This window comes from Euprymna scolopes, chromosome 41 (assembly GCF_053919585.1).
Source record: "Euprymna scolopes isolate OS-2025 chromosome 41, ASM5391958v1, whole genome shotgun sequence".
NCBI lineage: Eukaryota > Metazoa > Mollusca > Cephalopoda > Sepiida > Sepiolidae > Euprymna > Euprymna scolopes.
In genome coordinates, this window is record NC_136522.1 from 57,336,453 (window position 1) to 57,358,775 (window position 22,323).

The following is a 22,323-nucleotide window of genomic DNA, read 5'->3' on the forward strand; positions in this document are numbered from 1 at the left end:
TACTCACATTATTATTATTAATGTTACTATTATTCTCAATATTTTTATTACTATTGAATTATTATCGTTTCATCATTAATGTTATTTTTACTTAGTTCTATTTATTTCTATTATAACACTTTTTTCATTTTTTTAATTTTTATAAACATATTTATATTACTAATGTAATTATTATTCGTCTTATTATTTATTTATATAAATATATACAGAAGATATATATATAATATATATAATATTTATATACATATATATACTATTTATATATATAATATATACAATATTTATATATATAATATATATATATATATATAATATACATAATATATTATTATTAGTAATATTTTTTTTATAATTACACTTTTTGTCATGTATTAATTTTTATAAATATATTTATATTACTAAGTAAATTATTATTCGTCTTATTATTTATTTATATAAATATATATAATAGTTATATATATATATAATTATTATATATACATATATTTTAAATATATATATATGATACTTATATATATATAATATATATTATTATATATATAATATTTATATATATAATATATTATATTATTATTTCATTTTACAATTAATTTCCATTTCATAAACAAATATGCCAGATTTATCATATGCAAACTAATATTTTGTTGATAACATCGATAGAACATCACATCTGACGAGTTGATTGGAGGAATATTTCTATGAACACATAAAATCGTCGGCCAGAAATTCGGCTGCTTTAGGGTCAATGTTGAACGATTTATCCTTTGAGAACTCTACCAAACTCCTCAGACAATTTTGGGTCTAAACACTTGACATTTTAGCTAGAGGTTCCTCGGACATGGATTTAAATTAATAACTTGATTTGAGCTCAAAACAATACATCTTAATGGGGTCATAATAGGGATCAAATTAAAAAAAAAACGTTTTTTCTACCAAGCATACAACTCTAAACAACCGGACCACGCCGGGCACTCATGCTAGTACATATATATATATATATATATATATATATATATATATATATATATATATATATATATATATATTTATATATATATATATATATATATATATATATATATACTAAAAAGATAAATAAATAAAAATATAAACATAATAATTACATAATCAGACCGTGCATAAATCCCCTCTTACATTTGCTCAGAGGCCCCACGCAGCTAGCTATCCAACTTCTGCTCCATCATCTAGCATGCTTTGAATCGATCTGTCACGTCTACCATTTGAAAACGGATTTTTCCGAAATTAACAATTGATATTGTCGCAGACATAACAAGTAAGACATTTGCACCTAATACAACTGAATAAATATATGTATATATAGACATATATGTATGTAGTTATTGATTTGTAAATTGCCACTTGCTTTCGTCTCCTTTCACCAACAACGACTATATTTCATTCCTCGCATTTTGATAGACTTCTAAATCTCTTCAACATACCTATCGCACACAATGCTTCAAGCAAACTATATTGCATAATGCTTAACTGAAATTTAAATATGTTAAGGTCTTGGGGACTTTGGGGACAAAAAGGAGGGGAGTTATATATATATATATATACATATATATACTAGCAGTTCAGACTGGCTTTTCTCGGGCCCTATGTATTGTTCATAACTTTATGTGCATATATATATATATATATATATATATATATATATATATATATATATATGTTGTTGAAAAGGTTGAATTATTCTCAGGTAAACTACATCTAAAATTTCAAGTGTTTCGACCCAAAATTGGCTGAATAGTTTGCCAGATACCGCAAAGGTCAAATAATTTGAACTGTTAATACTTGGCAGCCAAAGTTTTGGCCAAAACCGATTGAAAACGTGCCCTATGTCTAGATACACGTTACGTAAAATTTCAAATTTTAGACCAAAAATTGGAGTAATTTTGTAGAGACCACGAATATCATTTTTTTTTTACTTTGACCCTAACATAAACCCTTAAGATTTATTGTTTTGGGTTCAAATAAAATTAAAATAATGTTTGATCCATGTCCAAGTAACCTATATCTAACATTTGAAGTGTTTAGACCCAAAATTGGCGAAGAATGGAGCAGAGTGTTCAAAGGTCAAATTGTTAAACTTGTATCCCCTTGATAGCCAAATTTCTGTCCGAAAACCGATTTACAAGATTTTCCCAGATTTTAAAAAAACATTTATGTCAAATTTCGCGTCTGTGGACTTAAAATTGACAGAGTAGTTTGGTAGGGAAATCTACACACACGGATTTCACTTTCATATACATTTTTATATCAAAATTTGGATCAAATAAAAAATATTTTCATTCTGCGGTCTTTACGAAATTACTTAGCCAATTTCTGGTCTAAACATTTCAAATTTTACAGAAAGGGTCTTCAGAGATAGGGCAAGGTTTTCTCTATAGGTTTGGGTCGAAAATTTGAGCTTTCAAGGCGTCAAAGTTGAAAAGATTTGACTTTTTAAGTTTAAAGAGTTTTCTTTTGTAGATTCTACTCAACTCCTCTGCAAATTTTGTGTCTTAACACTTGAAATTTTAGATGTAGGTAACTTAGACATGGGCAAAACTTTATCTTATGATTTGAGACTCAAACAATAAATGTTAAGGGGTCATAATTAGGTGCCAATGTTTAAAAAAAATACATCTGCGATCCCTACTGAATTACTCAGGCAATTCCTCATCTAAACATTCGAAAATTTACCTAAAGGGTAGTCAGACATAGGCAAGTTATGAACAGTACATAAGACCCAAGCAAAACAAGGCTAAACTGTTAATATATATATATATATATATATATATATATATATATATACATATATATATGTATATATATATATATATATATATATATTCTCCTTATCTTGAGTTGAGCATATTTAGAAGTGATACACGAATTATCATTAGCGTATTAAGTGATGCCCTTTGTAAACCAATCGAGTTTAGGTATTTTGTACGATGTCAAAACATCGTTACATTCACGACTCGCACAGCAGACGCCGATTAACGTAATGGTTAGAAGCCTTGACTGTTGTACAGGTGGTCGAGTTTCAATCCTAACTTGAGGTAGTCTAGCCGCACTGATGAGCTGTGAAACAGCGAAACGTTACTGTATGTGGATGACTATTTATAAATATTTGTATATATATTTATATATACATATATATACACACACACACACATATATATAAATACATACATATATATATATATATATATATATGATAAAACCATTTAATATAATATACTATTGTTATATGTTCCCATCTGAATTACTTATCGTTAATCGGTAACGTGCGCCTATTTGGAAAGACTATTGTCTCGAAACGAAGTAGACATTGTATCAGTTGTTCCGCTAAAGCGAGACGAGAGTAATGGACTGTATTTTGTTGAGCAGATAAAAAATGCAATGTTTTCATAATGTTGTATGTACTATATAAAATATTGGTATGAAAGTTTTATACTCGTATGTGCTGAGTCGACAATATTTGCAACAGCAAAATGTTCGTATAATATGTTCTTTGTTTTTGCTTGGCCATTGTCATCTCTGTTTCGATAATTACACTCTGGTTGTCTTTCTCATTATTCTGCCTAGATTATGAATAAAAGGATATTAAATATATCTATGATTATTAAGACATATAGTTGCAATGCGTGTGCATAACTATGGCCTCTCGTCTACGTCTTCGAGGCTTTAATATTCAAAAAGCGCTGGAGAATTGAACACTAAGGGTTTAATAGAAAGCAGCGTCTCCTGTTGGAAACGGTTCGTTTTCATGGCACATTTTACTGTCAAGGTGACTACGGTTTAATGGTTTACGGCACGGACTCTTTTTTTACATAGAAGTCAACACTTATCAAGGCCCGGAAGCCACTCGAGGATAAGGGTTATTGCGTGTACAGTAATCAATGGGATGGTATCGTAGTAATCGTTAGTATTGGAGATTTGATAAAGTGTCTTACTTAAGGGGGCGGTTCATTAGGAGTTTGTTTACGTGGGACTTGAAGACATCTAACTTGTAGTCAGATAGGAAACAGGAAAACGGAACAGAGTGCCACTGGCGTGTACTTCTAAGAAAGAAGCTTTATTCTTGGAATCTACGTTTTGGTTTTGGCACGGCTAAAGAGTGAGGAAATCTTTTTACAGTGGTTTAAGCTAGACGGGTGTTTATCGTTAAAGATCGCCGAGGGGGGACCAGGGATTGAAGCTTAGACGAGCACTTGCCATGGAAGTAACGATAAAACAAAAATATTCTTGCTACGTCTCTTCTGTGAGAGAGAGAGAGGTTGCAGGGAAGAGAAAAGGGAATCCTCTCACTAAGCCATGAAGTCTATTTTGCACTCTGCCAAGGCAGGATAGGCTGTTTTTAGCATCTCCTGCACAGATGTGGCAGCACTACTCCATCCTTGGGCGTACTTTGCTTTTATATATAGAGAATTGCATCCGTAGTGAGATATCTTCTGGAGCGGTAGAAGGATCCTACGATTTTTCCAGTGACCTTGGCAATATACTTGATGTACGTATCCATTTCAGGTTAGGGATAAAGGGCAATCCCAGAAGCTTATGAAAACATGGAGCCTTCCCAAGACGAGAGCCATCCATTTCAACTGATGCAGGTTGGGATCAGAGCGTTTATGATGTAAAGATAGGAGCTTGGTTTTGGATGCATTAAAAGTAACCAGCCACTTCTTCCCCCACTGTACCGGAGTTTCAGCTTCAAATGAAGTCCCTTAACCAGGAGTTTGTTAACTTGGGATATTAGTAACCTTAGTTACCTTAGGATATTAATATTACACGAATTTTATTTCTAGAAAAGGTCTATCCTGAAAGATATCAGGAAAATCAATGTTAGCAATAAATTTATTTGATCCATACAAAATGAAGGAATGAATGACTAAGTTAATTCTTGATTATGGCACGTGTAATAATCTAAAGGTAATTAACACTCAAAAACTTAAACAAACAGAAAACTAAGGTTGTGCATCAATGAAATAGCCGATGAAAAAGCTTACCGAAGATTAATACAATTACTTCAGGACTTGTATTATCTCAAAACTAAGTAGTTAACGCGAAGCACTTAAAACCGGGGCGTTTCCGGTTCGAATCCAGTTCGTTCACGTCAACATTTTAACAAAACCTCCAATTAACATAGTTTATAACCTCTTGTATAGCAGGTAAATAATGAACTACCAGAAAACTATAAATCTTTGAAGCCCCCCCTCAAAAAAAAAACATACATCCCAACTTCCCGACACAACAGCTCGGACCCGGTCATCAGTGAATTTGCAAGACTATAGAAAGTTCATAGATGTGACCGTCTGGTACATGCTGCTAGCTGCGCTCATGTTTGCGTCATTTGAGCCAGAGATATATTAAGTAATGGTAATACTCGAGAACCAGTTGTTGAAATAATGTATGTATGTATGTATGCATGTATGTATGTATGTATGGTGAGGAGGGTGGCTAGTCTCCCTGAAGGATTAAAAACAAGACCTTCCAAAGGGCGAATGAACTCTTTTTCTGGGTCAACGGCCAACTAGCACAGTGTATATTTGTGTGTGCGTGTTTATGTGTGCGCGTGTGTGTGTGTGTGTATGTGTATTGGGGTGGAGAGGGCTCCCGTAAGCCGTGGTAAAGGCAACCTTTCTAGGAGAAGCAAATCTCTGATTTAAAAAACCATAAAGCGGAAGACCAGTACCCGCATTGAGCTGGTCTGCAGTTTAATTTGTTGCTGGCTATCTTGCTCTTGCTTGTTGCTGGATCTCAACATTTTGAACCGAGAGAGAGACTTAGCTGTCGTACAAAGCTAAGACTCTGTAACATCATCTTTGTATAGATACTTCCTCAGGCATTTGGGCTCGTGGATTTTAAATGTCTGAGGGAGTGACACTCGTCTGATAAGACGTTGCAATCATCACTATGTATGTATGTATGTATTTAATAAAACTTTCGACAGAGGCGACGGATGGTAACGGTATCGGTATGGTTTTGAAGCTCGACCCTTCAGACGAAAAATATCGAAAGATTGGCTGAAAATATTAATTCCTTCACTCTCAATTGTGAACTTTATAGAAAGAAGGGGTGTTTATTTTTAAGCTATCTCCTCTATTCGATTAATTAGCCTTAATTTAAACCTTCGCCACTTTTGGTTTGGTGGTGGACGCAAAAGCAACGGCGTCATGTTATTTTTTTATATTCTTTTTTCTCCCTCACTATATGGTTTTAAGCCTGCATGACTACTACCACGTTTTCTTTTACCCAACACCCGGACAACACCTGGCACCCAGGCAAATCTAGAAAATACATATAACCTGTTTGTTTTAATGTGTGTATGAAGGAGTAAGACTTCATGTTTTCTTTAACTTTCTTTCCCACCTTGGCGTCACGGGTGCCTGCCAATTACCACCTTTTTTTTTTTTTGCTCAAAACACACATCACAACACCCGGGTAATACTGGGCACCGAGGCTAGTCTATAAGATAAATCTTATCTTGTTGCTTAAATGTATTTATATATGTACGCATGTATTTCTCCCTAAACTTCCGTCAGAGGGGACAGATTCTTACGATATCGGTATCGTTTTGAAGCCCGACTCGTCAGACGACAAATACCGAAAGATAGGCTTAAAATATGAATTCCTTCAACATCAACTTGATCCTTTTCTACAAGAGGGCCGTGTTTTTGCGTCGCAATTTTTGCAAGTCATCGTATGCGTTTGACTGGCCACTAATTTCAACGTCCCGAACTTCTGCTCGCGCCATAGAGTAAGACGTAAGGTTTTCTTTCACTTTATTTTCCGCCTTCGCGTCAGGGTTCGGCCCTGCCTGACTACTACATTTTTTTTTTTTATTTGGTCAACACACAGCTCCAAAAACCCGGGCAACGCCGGTCACCAAAGCTGGCTGTATATAAGTAACGGTCAGTCTGTCTAACATTTGTCGTTATTTTTTGTTTAACTTGTGAAGTAGTTTAGATTAGCTTGTTGTATGATGTTTTCTAACTTGTGAGTTTGTTTCAAATTCTTTCGTCAACACATATATAACTTGGGAGTTCGTTTCAGATGTTCTCATCGGTAGTTATGTAGCTTGTAAATTCGTTTTTAATACTTTCCTCGAAACTTGGAAGATTCCACGAAAATTGGATATATATTGTTGGCTATACTTAGCGTGAGTCTTATGTCTTTTTCGACATGTTTTAGAAATGTCTCTACCAACCGGCATATATAGCTAAACAAACCAATCTACAATATTGCAGGAGGAAAGATTCGTATATACTCATATTCATTTTATGAATATATATATATTTATATATATATATATATATATATATATATATATATATATATATATATATATATAAATATATATATATATATAGGTTGTGAATTGCTCAAATCCTGAAGGAAAAGTTTTCCGCGGAGGCACTACTTCCTGGATATCAATAGTCTTTCAAGGACTGAAGGGGCCCTGTTATCTATTAGTGTACATATAAAGAAAGGACAAATTTTGATAATTCCAATATGTTAAAACTTAATAAACACCCAATAGTTTTAAGGAAATAAATTTTAAGGAAAACTTTACAACAAGCCCTTAATGAATCTTGCGTTCCTACCTGCTGGCAAACTGCTTCTGTGGTGCCAGTTTGCAAGAATTCTGGCGAAAGAACTGACCCAGTAAATTATCGCCCCATTGGCCTCCTTCCACTTTTCGCCAAAATATTTGAGTCCATAATTAACCAAGCTCTAGTCCATGAACTTACAGATGCTAAACTTTTGACCGACCAACAATATGGATTTAGGCAAGCCCGTTCTACAGCAGGAATTCTAACTGTAATCTCTGGGCGTGTATGCCATTCACTGGACAAAGCAGGGGAGGTTAGCAGGGGAGGTAGTTCTGGATATGTCCAAGACTTTTGACAGGGTATGGAATGAAGGTCTTCTCCGGAAAATCAGTATCACTAGAAGAAAACTTAACATTATTAAATCCTTCTTAGATAAGAGAAAAATCCAGGTTGTCCTCGGCATCTAAACAATAGGATATAAATGCGGGAGTGCCTCAGGGGTCTATCCTGTACAACCAATAGAAATGGTCAAATACTTTTTATTTGAAGCACATCTTTTAAACTCCTCGCCCTAACGTTCACAGGAAACATGAGCTGGAACAATTACATTGAGAACTTTGCTAGGACCGCTGCGAGAAAGGTAGGCTTTCTCTACCGTGTTAGAAAACTAACAATGCCCGAAAGTAGCCTGTACCTCTATAAGGCCTCCATTCACCCATGTATGGAGTATTGTTGTCATATTTGGGCTGGTGCATCTGCTACTAGTGTCTCGCTCCTAGACAATGTTCAAAAGAGAGTCGCAAACCTGATAGGTCCTGAACTGCCATCTAAGCTTCAGCCTCTGTCCCAATCAATGAAATAAAGCATCCCTCTGCCTGTTCTACAAGTACTTTAACGGTGAATGCTCCGACGAACTTCAAGCACTTGTACCTCCTCTACGTAAATATCCCCGAAAACCCCGACAAGCAGCTAAATCTCACCCCTTTCACAGTAGAGATCCCTAGATGTAAGAGAGCCTTCTACTCCAGTAGTTTCTTTCCCAGAACATCAAGACTTTTGAATACCTTTCCGGGCTCCTGCTTCCTGTACTGTACTGACATGCAGAAGTTCAAGTGTAACGTGAACCGACATCTTGCTGCCCAAATCCCCACATAGTACCGCCGTATCTTATGTCCCCGATATTAGCCCTTTACATCAATATGGCAATGTCACCTTATTTGGGGTGAAAACGTAATAAAATAATAATAATAATAATATATATATATATATATATATATATATATATATATTAAGTAATGTGATCTATAATTTAAAAGTTTTAAAAAATTTTTTAATTTAAAAATCAAAATTTAATTAAATTAAAAATCAGTTTCATAAGAAGGAACAACAACAAAGTCAATTATCTGTACGATCGTTTCGGAAATCCGTGCTTTTTATTTGTGGCATACATGAAGTCATGTAGAACAATTATACATAGTTTTTTTGGTAAGCACGGTCTCCTCATCAGCAAATATAGGAGGATTTCTATTGAATTGAAAAGACACCAAAAATAAACCTAGCATTAACAGTAAGGCAGATGAATCTAAAAAATTGAAGTAAAAGGTTTGGATTTAAAATTTATAAGAAAATTAATAAGAAAATTGGTATAGGTTAGAGATAGAAATGAGTAGAAAACATATATATATTTTGAATTTACATAATAAATTTGATTTAAAAATATATAGATATATAATTACCTTTTGGTTTTTCTTTTTTTGAAATCAGGAACTGTATTTAAAGTAGTCATTTAGATGTTTGCAATAGCTTTTTATTTTGTTGAATGATGAATTTTAAAAAGGGCGACGCTCGTGCAGTAAATTGTTTCCGTTAGCGTATTTTGATTTAGAGACGCTACAGTTAATATCTATAGAGAGAGAGTATTTTTTTTTGCAAGTTTTTAAGGGGAGATAATTGTCATGGCTTTATTTATTATTTGATTTACGAGTCTAAGGGCGGTAATTGGTTTAACTTAATTTATTAGAAAAAAAAATCTATTTTTACTAATGAGTCAGTTTTAATGATTTAAGGTGGTTTATATTTATTAAATTTAAACCAACGTTTATGATTACACGATAGAATCTCGTGTCTTGAATTTACTAGATATAAAAAGATATAAAAACCACAACCAAACTAGTAAATTCAAGACACGAGATTCTATCGTGTAATCATAAACGTTGGTTTAAATTTAATAAATATAAACCACCTTAAATCATTAAAAATTACTCATTAGTAAAAATAGATTTTTTTTCTAATAAATTAAGTTAAACCAATTACCGCCCTTAGACTCGTAAATCAAATAATAAATAAAGCCATGACAATTATCTCCCCTTAAAAACTTGCAAAAAAAAAAGAAAAAATACTCTCTCTCTATAGATATTAACTGTAGCGTCTCTAAATCAAAATACGCTTACGGAAACAATTTACTGCACGAGCGTCGCCCTTTTTAAAATTCATCATTCAATAAAATAAAAAGCTATAGCAAACATCTAAATGACTACTTTAAATACAGTTCCTGATTTCAAAAAAAGAAAAACCAAAAGGTAATTATATATCTATATATTTTTAAATCAAATTTATTATGTAAATTCAAAAAATATATATGTTTTCTACTCATTTCTATCTCTAACCTATACCAATTTTCTTATTAATTTTAAATCCAAACCTTTTACTTCAATTTTTTAGATTCATCTGCCTTACTGTTAATGCTAGGTTTATTTTTGGTGTCTTTTCAATTCAATAGAAATCCTCCTAAATTTGCTGATGAGGAGACCGTGCTTACCAAAAAAACTATGTATAATTGTTCTACGTGACTTCATGTATACCACAAATAAAAAGCACGGATTTCCGAAACGATCGTACAGATAATTGACTTTGTTGTTGTTCCTTCTTATGAAACTGATTTTTAATTTAATTAAATTTTGATTTTTAAATTTAAAAAGTTTTTAAAACTTTTAAATTATAGATCACATTACTTAATATTGAATTAGCTCTAGGACATTTAACTATCGAGCTTATTATATATCTAAATTACAACGAGCATTTCCTGTATTTTAATTAAACTAGTAATTTCACTATTACATTAAAATACACTTAGCTCTTTAGACTATTATTCTAATCTCCTTTAAATTATATATGTATATATATATATATATACATAGATAGATAGATAGATAGATAGATAGATATATTATAATAAAGTCGTATTCTTGTCTGACCGTTTGTTTGTGTGTTTATCGTTATGTTATAATAAAAAACGTAGGCTGTTTCACAAATAGGTTTTCATAATGACGACTGACTTTCATATACTTATATTTCTGCATGATTTTCTACATCTAGAATTTATTTTTGAAAAAAATCAAAATTCTAGAGATCATCCGGCTCGAACATTACATTAAAGAAAACTGTTTGAATAAATACCTTTAAAACCTTACGGAGATAAGTAATTGATATCTTTCACGTGTTCTATTTAAAGTATATAAAGTTGATGTAATTTATTTTGTAATTATTTTTAACCACCAACAGCTGCGTTTAGAAATGGAAGTACATTTTTAGTCGCTTGCAGGCGACTCTATAAGTCACTCCGTCGGTCGGTCGGTCTGTCGATCTGTCCGTAACATTTTGTGCTTGGCCTTTTTGGTTAAGATCAAAGGTTTGTTGTTAATAGATGCGGTTTTTTGTTTTTAAGCTTTTCTTGGTCTTTTGGCCAAGATCAAAGTGTAGTATCTCTTCTAACTACGCGCTGCAATTATGTTTGTACCTTTGTGATATAAAGTGGGTGATCACTTTTCTGTGTTAATTATATGTAAAATGATCACCCACTTTACAACCAGTCAGTCTCAAAGCCATTCAAGTCATTCTCCAGAGTATCCAAGTTGTTTTTGAAGGATTCCAGTTATTTGTTAAGCATTCAAGTCATTCTTAAGGTCATTTAATTCATCCTTAAGTTCATTAAAGTCATTCTAAGTCATTTGCTTTTTATTTATTTAAGTCATCTTAGCCCATGTTTGGTCATTTTAGTATATCTTTAAAAATCTCATTTCAATCCTACATTCACGCATTCATACATTACACGAGAGAACGCGACTAATGGCTATCGGACTTGTTATTACAATTTTCAGTTATTTCCCTTTTAGCTATAAGTTGTTATTTCTCTGTATTAATTTAATAGACGTTTTATGTTTGCAAATATTAAAACTATGACACACTTTAAAGAAAATAGTAACAGCTATGCAATTTTAGTATATCTTACATAAATAGCATGTGACTGAACCATATGCCCAACAATATAACTTTTACCTTGCAACACCGGGTGTATATATATATATATATATATATATATATATATATATATATATATGTTGTATAATGTTGAACCATGTCATCATACGGTAAAAGGGAGTATGATGTTTAATGGCGATCAACATGCCATACAGATATGTGTTACTCGTGGCGAAGGGTTCATCGGAATTTGTTTACGTGTAACTAAATTTACATGGTGGTTCTTCATAATCTGCACCCTAAGTTATGTTGTTTAAGTCTATTCATGTTCCAATGCTGTGGTCGTCTTAATGTTCAGATGCTCGTGCACGTTTGCTGGTGTGCGCGTGTGTGAGCGTCTGTCTGTGTACGTGTGATACATGTATTTTCGACATGATTTTTTTTTTCATGCGTCCTTGTATTTAATATTATAATTATTCCACTTTCATAATTGTTGACGCAGATAAATATAGAAACTTATTTTCAGATGCCATGTCGGTGTCCTCTGAATTCTATTAGTATTTGTTTTTGATACACGTCATCTTCTTCCCAAGGCGGAGAGACACCTTTTAAACGCAAGCAAACTCGTTCAATCCAAAGTTCCAACTCCAATTATTGTTCTCAGCTTACGAGAACCATATGATCCACACGTACTTCCGTCAGCTGATGAGATGCTTCCGGTAACTCTTTAAAAAGATATAGCTTGATCTGCTTTGACAGTTATTATCAATATTTTTCATACCCATCTCTTCGCTATCTCACCAGTAAGGAAGATGCAGAGATCGAGATGGATATATACAGAAATATATAGATGACTAGATCGATAGATATATCGAAAATACACATAGATGAATAGATAGATAGACAGACTGATAAATAACTTACAAATACTTTCTTGTGTTCGACCTACCAGATAATATATATATATATATGATGATTGCAACGTCTTGTCAGACGAGTGCCACTCCCTCAGACACTTAATGTCCATAAGCCCAGAGATTACTTTTTTTTCTTAGTCCTACTGGTGAATTCACACGCTCACGCAGGCATAATACTGCAGACAGTAATTGAGATCAATTATTACATGTTTCCAGCATTTCAAGTCTTCATGCCACATGACCATCTTTCCATCGCAACAGGACCATTTTTATAGACAAATGCCTAAGGGAGTATCTATACACAGGTGATGTTACAGAGTCTTTGCTTTGTACGACAGCTAATTCTCTCTCTCGGTTCAAAATGTTGAGATCCAGCAACAAGCAAGAGAAGATAGCCAGCAACAAGTTAAACTGCAGACCAGCTTAATGCGGGTACTGGTCTCCCGCATTATGGTTTTTTAAATTAGAGATTTGCTTCTCCTAGAAAGGTTGCATTCACCACGGCTTATGGGAGCCCTCACCACCCCAACAAACACACATGGTGCTAGTTGGCCGTTGACCCCGAAAAGGGTTCATTCGCCCTTTGTCAGGTCTTGTTTTTAATCCTTCAGGAAGACTAGCCACCCTCCTCACCAAACAAGTGGGAGAACCAGTTTAGTCGCCGGTTACCCGGCCATGAGGCAGGTAGTACTGGGTTACATGGTACCAGTGGCATATGACATGACCTGACACACATGCACACACACACACACATATATATATATATATATGTATATATATTTATATTGATACACGTAGATAAATAGATATATCGCAGAGATTAAAAACTTACAAATACTTGCTTTTGTTCGGCCTACTAGATAACATATATATGTATATACACGTATATATAAACTATAAGATTGTTTACATCATGAATTTTGGAATATAAATTTTTGTCACTTAATCTATATATTGCTCTGTAATCACACTGAGCTTCTTATATAAGGGTTGATATATAATAAAAAAAATTCTTGCTACAGAAATGTTTATATATCTGTATATATAAAAATGTAACTCTCGGTTCGTTCGCAATTAATAGTCTAAAATCCACAGGACGGATGGCTTCCACGTTTTGATATAATATGTTCACTATATCCATGTGTGTTTTTATATATTTCTTTTTAATTATAACATTATACTTAATTTTTCTATGATAAATAGGTGATTTTCTTTCTACCGATAAACCATTTGATTTATTTAGGGACAATTATTTATTACCGCTTCCTGTCACGTGACCAGTGTTTCCAATTTAGCGGTTTTCCTGCGATCTGGAGATTTCGTTTGTAATCTAGCGGGGAATTCTAGAAAATCTGGAGATATTTCGCACCCACACACCCACAATTTTGGATTAAAAAATAAAGTAAAAGCGCTTGAAAATACTTTAAAACATAAAAAAATCAGTAAAAAAAAGTAGCATTTATTGCTTTTGGTAACAATTATTTATTGTTTTTTTGTTTTTTTTTCACCTTTTTTTCGGCTAACCATTCTTAAATCACGCTATAAAATCGATTTTTCCAAGTACATTTTCGGTGGGGGGGTATTCCAACCTCCGAAGTTTAGTTTAAAATACTATCTAAGCAATCCCGCTTTATTTAGAAGTATTTAATCGAAAATTGTAAAAAGCAAGAAACAACAGCAAAAAAAAAACAACAAAAATACTTATACCAATACAGTAGAATTTAATTATCCACCAACCTAAATACTTTTAACATGCTAAAACAAAGTTCTTTTTGTTTTTTTTATTTTTCTGATTTCAAATTTTTTGTACCATTATTGTGATGTTTAATTTGCAGTATATTTCAATTTAACTTTTATTATAAAAAGTTTGAGTTTATAATTTGTTTCTTGAAAAAAAAATACCCTTCCTGAAAAAAAAACAGGTAAAACTAGCTGATAAAATATATAAGCCTTCTGGGGACCTAACCTCTTCAATATAATTCCAGAAACATAGTAAGAAAACACGGAAAATTTTATATATTTAATATACTATATTTATAATTTTTTTAGTGTAGGAAGTTAAAATATGGAGTTTTTTTTGGTGGGGTGAATTAGCTATTTTTGAAAATTTTAGATGATAAAAATTAAAAATCTAGCGGTTTTATCGACATTTCTTTCTCCTGACCTCGCGGGTTTCTTTTTAAATGTCAGAAAAGGATATTTTGGTCTCACAGGCTTAATGTAAACATTATGTGTTTACAATATCGCTAAATTTTCAATGTGTTTAATCGCATGATTATTTATAATGTAACCATGTGATTGAAATTTGATTAAAATTAACTGCACGTGGTCGCTTTGCTATCAAATATTCATCGAAAAGTGGTAGGGACAGCCAATGAATGCCGACGCTCAACGTGTATAAACATTTTGACCCTTCCCTTTACTTAAAAAATTCACTAAAAATCAGGAAATTAACCAATTTTAATGAAAATTTCAGTATTTATCAAATAATGATCGCAGAATATAATGAATTAATTATATTTTATATCTCTTAGTGAAAATGTTTTATTTTGTTTAAACAAAAAATACCTTTACTAAAGTTATGGTTTTCAGTAGTAAATAAAATACGCAAGAATCTATTTTTGCTTTTTTTATATAAATAAAGCATCGTAATTTGTAACAATGAAAGATAATTTTTACAGGAACATTCCGAAAAAGCCCCTAAAGTCCGTATTAATGAATTCGAAGAAAAATAAATTTCTCACATACTATCAAGAAATAAAAGATTCAATTAGATTCCTATTTCAGTCACCTAAATTATTTAGGCTTAAATGAGTTTAGGAATTTATAGCCAAACATAAATATATATTGTTTTTGCTTAAAAAAATAGCATTGATACAGTAAGTTTTGTAAAATTTGCATAGAATCCTCTGCTTTACGGTTGTTGCAAAAATGGAACGGAAATTTGAATTTCGTTCCCTTTTAAATTCGGTACATTTTTACATTACGTCCGACTCATCGCTCACATTCGACACGTGAACTTTTATAGCTTTTCGGGTATGCTGGCAAGGTTAGGGGTGTCTATTCCGAAAGCTGTTCTAACATGGGTAAATTGGTAGGTGTATCAGAAATTTCGTGAAAAATAGTGAATATTTCCACCCCGTCTTCCGAGCTTATAACTCCTCGAAAAATGTAACTCAAGCTCTAATTTTTTTTTAATTAAATGAGCAACAACCAAGGTTTCAGTAAAAATACAACAACAACAAAAAACAAATAACGTGCTTTTAAAAAAAAAGTTTAAACTTCGGTCTTTACAGGTAAATTTCTAAAAACACTACTTTTTTGTTTTAAATTTGAATATATTATTTATTGACCTTTTCTCTTCAATTTCTGATATATAACACTTTGGTGAGTAAATTAATTATTTACTTTTTAATAGACATTTCAAAATGGGAGGCGTTAATTGTTCGACCCCCTGTCTTTCCAAGCTTATAACTACTCGAAAAATGTAATTAAAGCCCTATTTTTTTCAATTAAAGGAGCAAGGACCAACGTTTAATTAAAAAAAAAGAAAAAACAATGTGGTTGTAAAAAAAACCTTCGAACTTTTAAATTTCTACTTTTTTTGTTTTAAATTTGAATATATTATTTATTGACCTTTTCTCTTCAATTTGTTAAATATAAAACTTTGGTGTGTAAATTAATTATTTACTTTTTAATAGACACTTGAAAATGGGGGGGGGTGAATGTAAAAAAAAACGTTTGTCTAAAATATTATATTCGGTTTATTGGAAAGAGCATAAAATTTCACATTGATCCTGAAGATATCGTAAAAATAAAATAAATAGAAACATTTCGATAGATTTATACATTTTAAAAATTGAAAAATATTGAGTACGTAAAATTCATTACTGTTTTTCAAAAAATAAAAAAAAATTCTATTACATTTAAAACAACTTTAATAGTTTATTTTGGAAGTATAATTCATAAAGAATATAAAAAAAAACACTTTTAAAAGAGAAATTGCGAGTTTTTTATATTTTATTCGCAGTTTCGTGGTAGGGGTGTAAAAAATCCTACAAAAATTCTTATACATCTACTAGATTGGAGTATTTATTCGTTGTAAACGTACCCGACAACCTATAAATGTCGACATTTCCAATGTGAATGGTAAGCAGGACTTATGCAAAAAATAACAAAAAGATATACCAAACTGTTATTAACTTTTTTTAAAAAATATATTGTGTTTTATATACATAACGTACAATTGTTGAATGTTACTGTTTTGATTATATTCGTTTGGGGGGGCACAATTAAAAATTTAAGAAATATTAAAACGGAGTAAAATTTAAGTTTCCGTTCCATTTTTACAACAATCGTAAAACAGCGCACACTCAGCAAATGTTATCGTAATTTATAAGCATAATGTTGAAACACTAAATCAACATTGTATTTATTTTTCTGCATAATTAATGATGGAAGTATTTTTCTGTTTATTTTCTGAACATCTGTAAAAAAATAATTTGTACATTCTCATGAAAAAAAATCAAACTTTTCTCTACATTTACAGAACTATTTACAGTGTTCATGTAAAGCATCCCTGTTCTTTTTATAATAAAAAATCCGTTTAAAGAGAGATAAGTTTACTGCTAAATTTCTTTTAAAAAAAGTGCAAGTTTTCCCGAAAAAAAAACTTTCACCTAACAATTTATGGTAAAAAATTAATCTTTTTTGTGGAAAAAAATAACTTTTATTGATTAAAAAAATTGCAAAAATAATAAAAGTAAATAAACGAACAAAATCCAATTTTTCTTGAAGAATGTGTTCCATTTTAACAAACTGGGCCACAGCACCGCGTGACCGGGTACAGCTGGTATAAATATATATGTGTATATATATATATTTATATATATATATATATATATATATTTATATGTTTGTATATATGAATATATATATATATATATATAAATCTTTCTTCCTCTCTCTTTTTATCTCTCTTTATATCTCTCCCCCTCTCTCTCTCTCTCTCTCTCTCTCTCTCTCTCTCTATATATATATATATATATATATATATATATATATATATATATATATAAGAAAGTGAAATTTATAAAAAAATCACTTGTTGTCGTCTTTTCCTCTCCAACATTCTATTTCTTGCACTGTGATATAGTACTAACAATTTTCTTTAATTTACAAATACACACAGTACCGCGCACACACACACAATATATATATATATATATGTATGTATATATGTATGTATGTATGTATGTATGTATGTATGTATGTATATATATGTATACAGGACAAAGTATATATGCGTGTACACAAAAAATAAAGACTCACATAATAAATAATCAAACAACATAAAATTAAAAGTATGGATTCTTAACGATTTTGTTTTTATTCATTTATTTTTCATTTCAATTAATTTTGAAATCGGAGTAAGCGTTCATTTACATTTTTGCACTTTGTCCTTGCTTGCATGCATACATGAATTACTGCTTTTGAAACATCTTCCCGTACAGAGATTCCCTACTGTTTCGTATCTTATTTCCATATCAAAACATTTAGAGGACATTTTCGAATGAATTGTAATTTGAAACATGTGCACAATTACCTTCGGGGAGCGGTTGAATAGCATATTTCGTTCAGATAATTTGTTTGGCATTGGAATACATTAGAATTATTCGATACTTGAGATATTCAATACCCCGGCCGATGAACTGTTCTATATCTATAATATTATGAAATTATGCGGACATGGCTAGATTTCTTGCTTGCCTGCATCTTGTCCTCGACGATTCGGCGATTCCATCTTTAAAAAATCGGGATGACAGGTTTATATATATATGTATGTATGTACATATATATATATATATATATATATATATATGCCCATGTATATATATAAACCTGTCACTTGATATATATGTATGTATATATATATACATATATATCAAGTGACAGGTTTATATATATATATACATACATATATATATACATATATATATACATATATATATGTATACATATATATATATATGTACATACATATATATATGTACATATATATATATATGTACATACATACATATATATAAACCTGTCATCCCGATTATATATAATATATATATATATATATATATATATATATATATATATATATATATATATCTGTTTTTTCTACATAGAAGCCACTATATACCAAGGCCCGGAGCTCTAGTAGATAAGAGTGTATATATATATATATATATATATATATATATATATATATATATATATATATATATATGCGTATGGATATGGCTCAGGAATAAGTGCAGACAGGTCTATGTTTTTGTTCTGATTCTGGCTGTTTAGAACCAAGTCATATATATATATATATATATATATATATATATATATATATATATATATCAAGTGTGTGTGTGTGCGTGTGTGTTTTATCACAGTAGTATTCATTAGATTCAATAAAATAACCCATAGAGAATTGTCTGCGTAATAATAAATGCATATCTCCATGAATTTTATGATAATATTTAATTTCAATATTATAATTTTATTTAATTTTATTATAATATTTAATTTTAATATTTTAATTTTATTTAATTTTATTATAATATTTAATTTTAATATTTTAATTTTATTTAATTTTATTATAATATTTTAATTTTATTTAATTTTATTTAATTTTATTATAATATTTAATTTTAATATTTTAATTGTATTTAATTTTATTATAATAGTAAAACGTAAGTTACTTGGGCAACGCCGAATGGCCTGCTGATATTTATTTAACAAGGTAATCACCACTTATCAATGCCCGGAAGTCACTCGGGTATAAGGGTTATTGCGTGTACTGTGCGTTAGTATTTGAGATTTACTAGTGTCTTACTTAAGGGGGCGATTCATCAGGAATTTGTTACGCTGGACTTGAAGACATTCAGGTTGTAGTCAGGTGGGGAACAGGCACACGAAAGAGAGTGTCACAGGCGTGCACTTCCAAGAAAGAAACTTTGTTCATGGAATCTACGTTTTGGTTTTGGAACAGATAAAGAGTAGGAAAAATGTTGACAGTAGTTTAAGCTAGATGAGTGTATATCCTGAAACATAAGCGAAGGGGGGCAGAGATTGGAGCTCAGACGAGCACTTGCCATGGAAGTAATGATAAAACAAAGACAGGTCGCAACTTCTCTCCTGTGGGAGAAAGGTGTCAGGGAAAAAGGAAGGGCATCCCCAACTAAGCTACGAAGTCTATTTTATAATCTGTCAAGGCAGGATAGGCTGTTTTTAGCAGCTCCTGCCCAGATCTGGCAGCAGTACTCCATCCTTGGACGTGCTTGGCTTTTATATAGATAGAGAATGCATCAGCAGTGAGATATCTTCTGGAGCGATAGAAGGATCCTACTATTTTTCCAGCAACCTTGCAACTGACTTGACACACGTGTTTCATTTACGATCAGGAGTAAAGGTAAATCCCAGAAGCTTGTCAAAACATGACGATTCCCCTAGACGAGAGCCATTCATCACAATTGATGCCAGATGGGGATCAGCGCGTTGATGATGTAAAGATAGGAGCTTAGTTGTAGATGCATTAAAAGTAACCAGTCACCTCTTCCCCACTGTACCGCGCGCTCAAGATCAGAGGAGAGAGAATCAGAGAGAACTTTGTCATTTACGGCCTTTGATGTGTTGCCATAGATGGTCGTGTCATTCGCATAGATGTCAACGAATGATTTAAGTATGTGTTTTGGGAGATCATTGATGTAGATCAGGAACATATTTTGCCCCAGTATTGACCCCTGGGGGACTCCAGCATTAATACTGTGGGCCTCTGATTGCTGCCCATCAACCACTACTCATAATCTCCATCAGAGAAAAAAACATTTCCACTTATACCGCAGCTGGAAATCTTGTGAAGTAGACCCTTATGACATACCTTCTCGAAGGTCTTTGATATGTCAAGAGCAATTGCCCTAGAAAGGAAGCCTTTGCCAATATATTCACTAATTCTATGAGATATAACCGTTAGCACATCTGCTGTAGATCTGGCAGAACGGAAGCCATATTTCATGTCACTAAGAAGGTCATTTCCACTGAGGTGGTTGACTACTTCTCTATTTAATATAGATTCCAGCAACTTAGTCATGACACACAGGAGACTTATTGGTCTGTACTGAGAGGGAGACGACTTATCACGTGAATTCTCAAATACAGAGCATACTGATGAGGTTTTCCAGGGTGTTGGGAAGCACTTCTCCTTAACGCACCGCTTAGACAGTTTTGTAAGTATGGGGGCTAGTTCTGGTTGAAGCTTTTTCACCACTATAATTTGAATGCCGTTAGAGCCAGTTGCTTTACTAGAATCAAGATTCTTAATTAGGTTGGCGACCTTACGCACAGATATTTGTATGTTGCATAGCGTGCTGTCTGTTATAGGAGGGGATATGGGGAGTTGATGCCCCTCGTTGCATACGGTAGAATTAGCTGCAAAGTTCTTTGCAAATAGTTTGGTATTGTCTGATGCTGATGAGATGACCTCAGGTCCATTGGTGATAGTTAGGATAGAAACGCACGCTTCTGTTCAGGATCCTGTTTGCTATTTGCCAAAACTGGTGGGAACGAAGCCCTGCTCAGCTACTTTGGATTTAACGGACTGAGCATATAGCTCTCTTGCATTTTTATTACTCTTTTACAGTGGGTACTGTAAATCATGGAAGCAGCTTTAGTCTCAGTGCATCTATGACGTTGGTAACTATGGAAAACGTAATATCTGTACGCGATGGCAGCAGCACATTCTGGGGAGAACCATGGCTGGCTGTTAGGTTTCTGTTCGAATTTTTTAATGCTATTAATCGGGCTATGCCTATAATTAACCATTTGATAAGGTCTGATATTATGGAGGACACATCCTTTTAAAACATGGAATGCAGGGGTAGATCAGATATAAATGTACGGAAGCTATCTCCATCAGCTGTAGAATATCGATATACAGTACGGTGGAGAGGTATGTCGTTTTTATCTTAACTAATACAACCGAGGGGTCGGAAGATCCCAGAGTAGGCAGAACGGAACATGAACATAGCTGAGGTAAGTTGTCGGGAAAAGGTCTAGAAGGCTAGCGTACTGACCGGAAGTATCGGGCACAAGGGTGGGTTCGTGAACAATCTGGGTGAGTTAATAGGCAATGGCAAAATCATGACAGAACCTCCCTTCGTTATCTGTCCTTTTCGAGTGGGTCGGCCATTCCACATTGTGGACATTGAAGTCACCACAAATGTGGATGTTAGCCGAAGGATGAGCAGACAGGACGTGGTCAATTTTTTCAGATATGCTCTTAAAGAGAATAACTCCGCTATTGTGGGCGCGATAGAGGGCAAATATAAATGCAGTGGTGTAAGCAAGTGCAACCCGGAAGCATATAGAAGGTAAATTAGGGTCTTCACTGGAGATATCCCTACCACACGGAAAGCCGTCTTTAATGTAGGCACATATTCCATGCCCATGGCGATCTTGGGGGGGGGGTCAGTTTTAGATGTTAAGTTAGAGTATTCTTTAATTATGGACTCGTCCAGGGAAAAGATCGGGCCTATGCC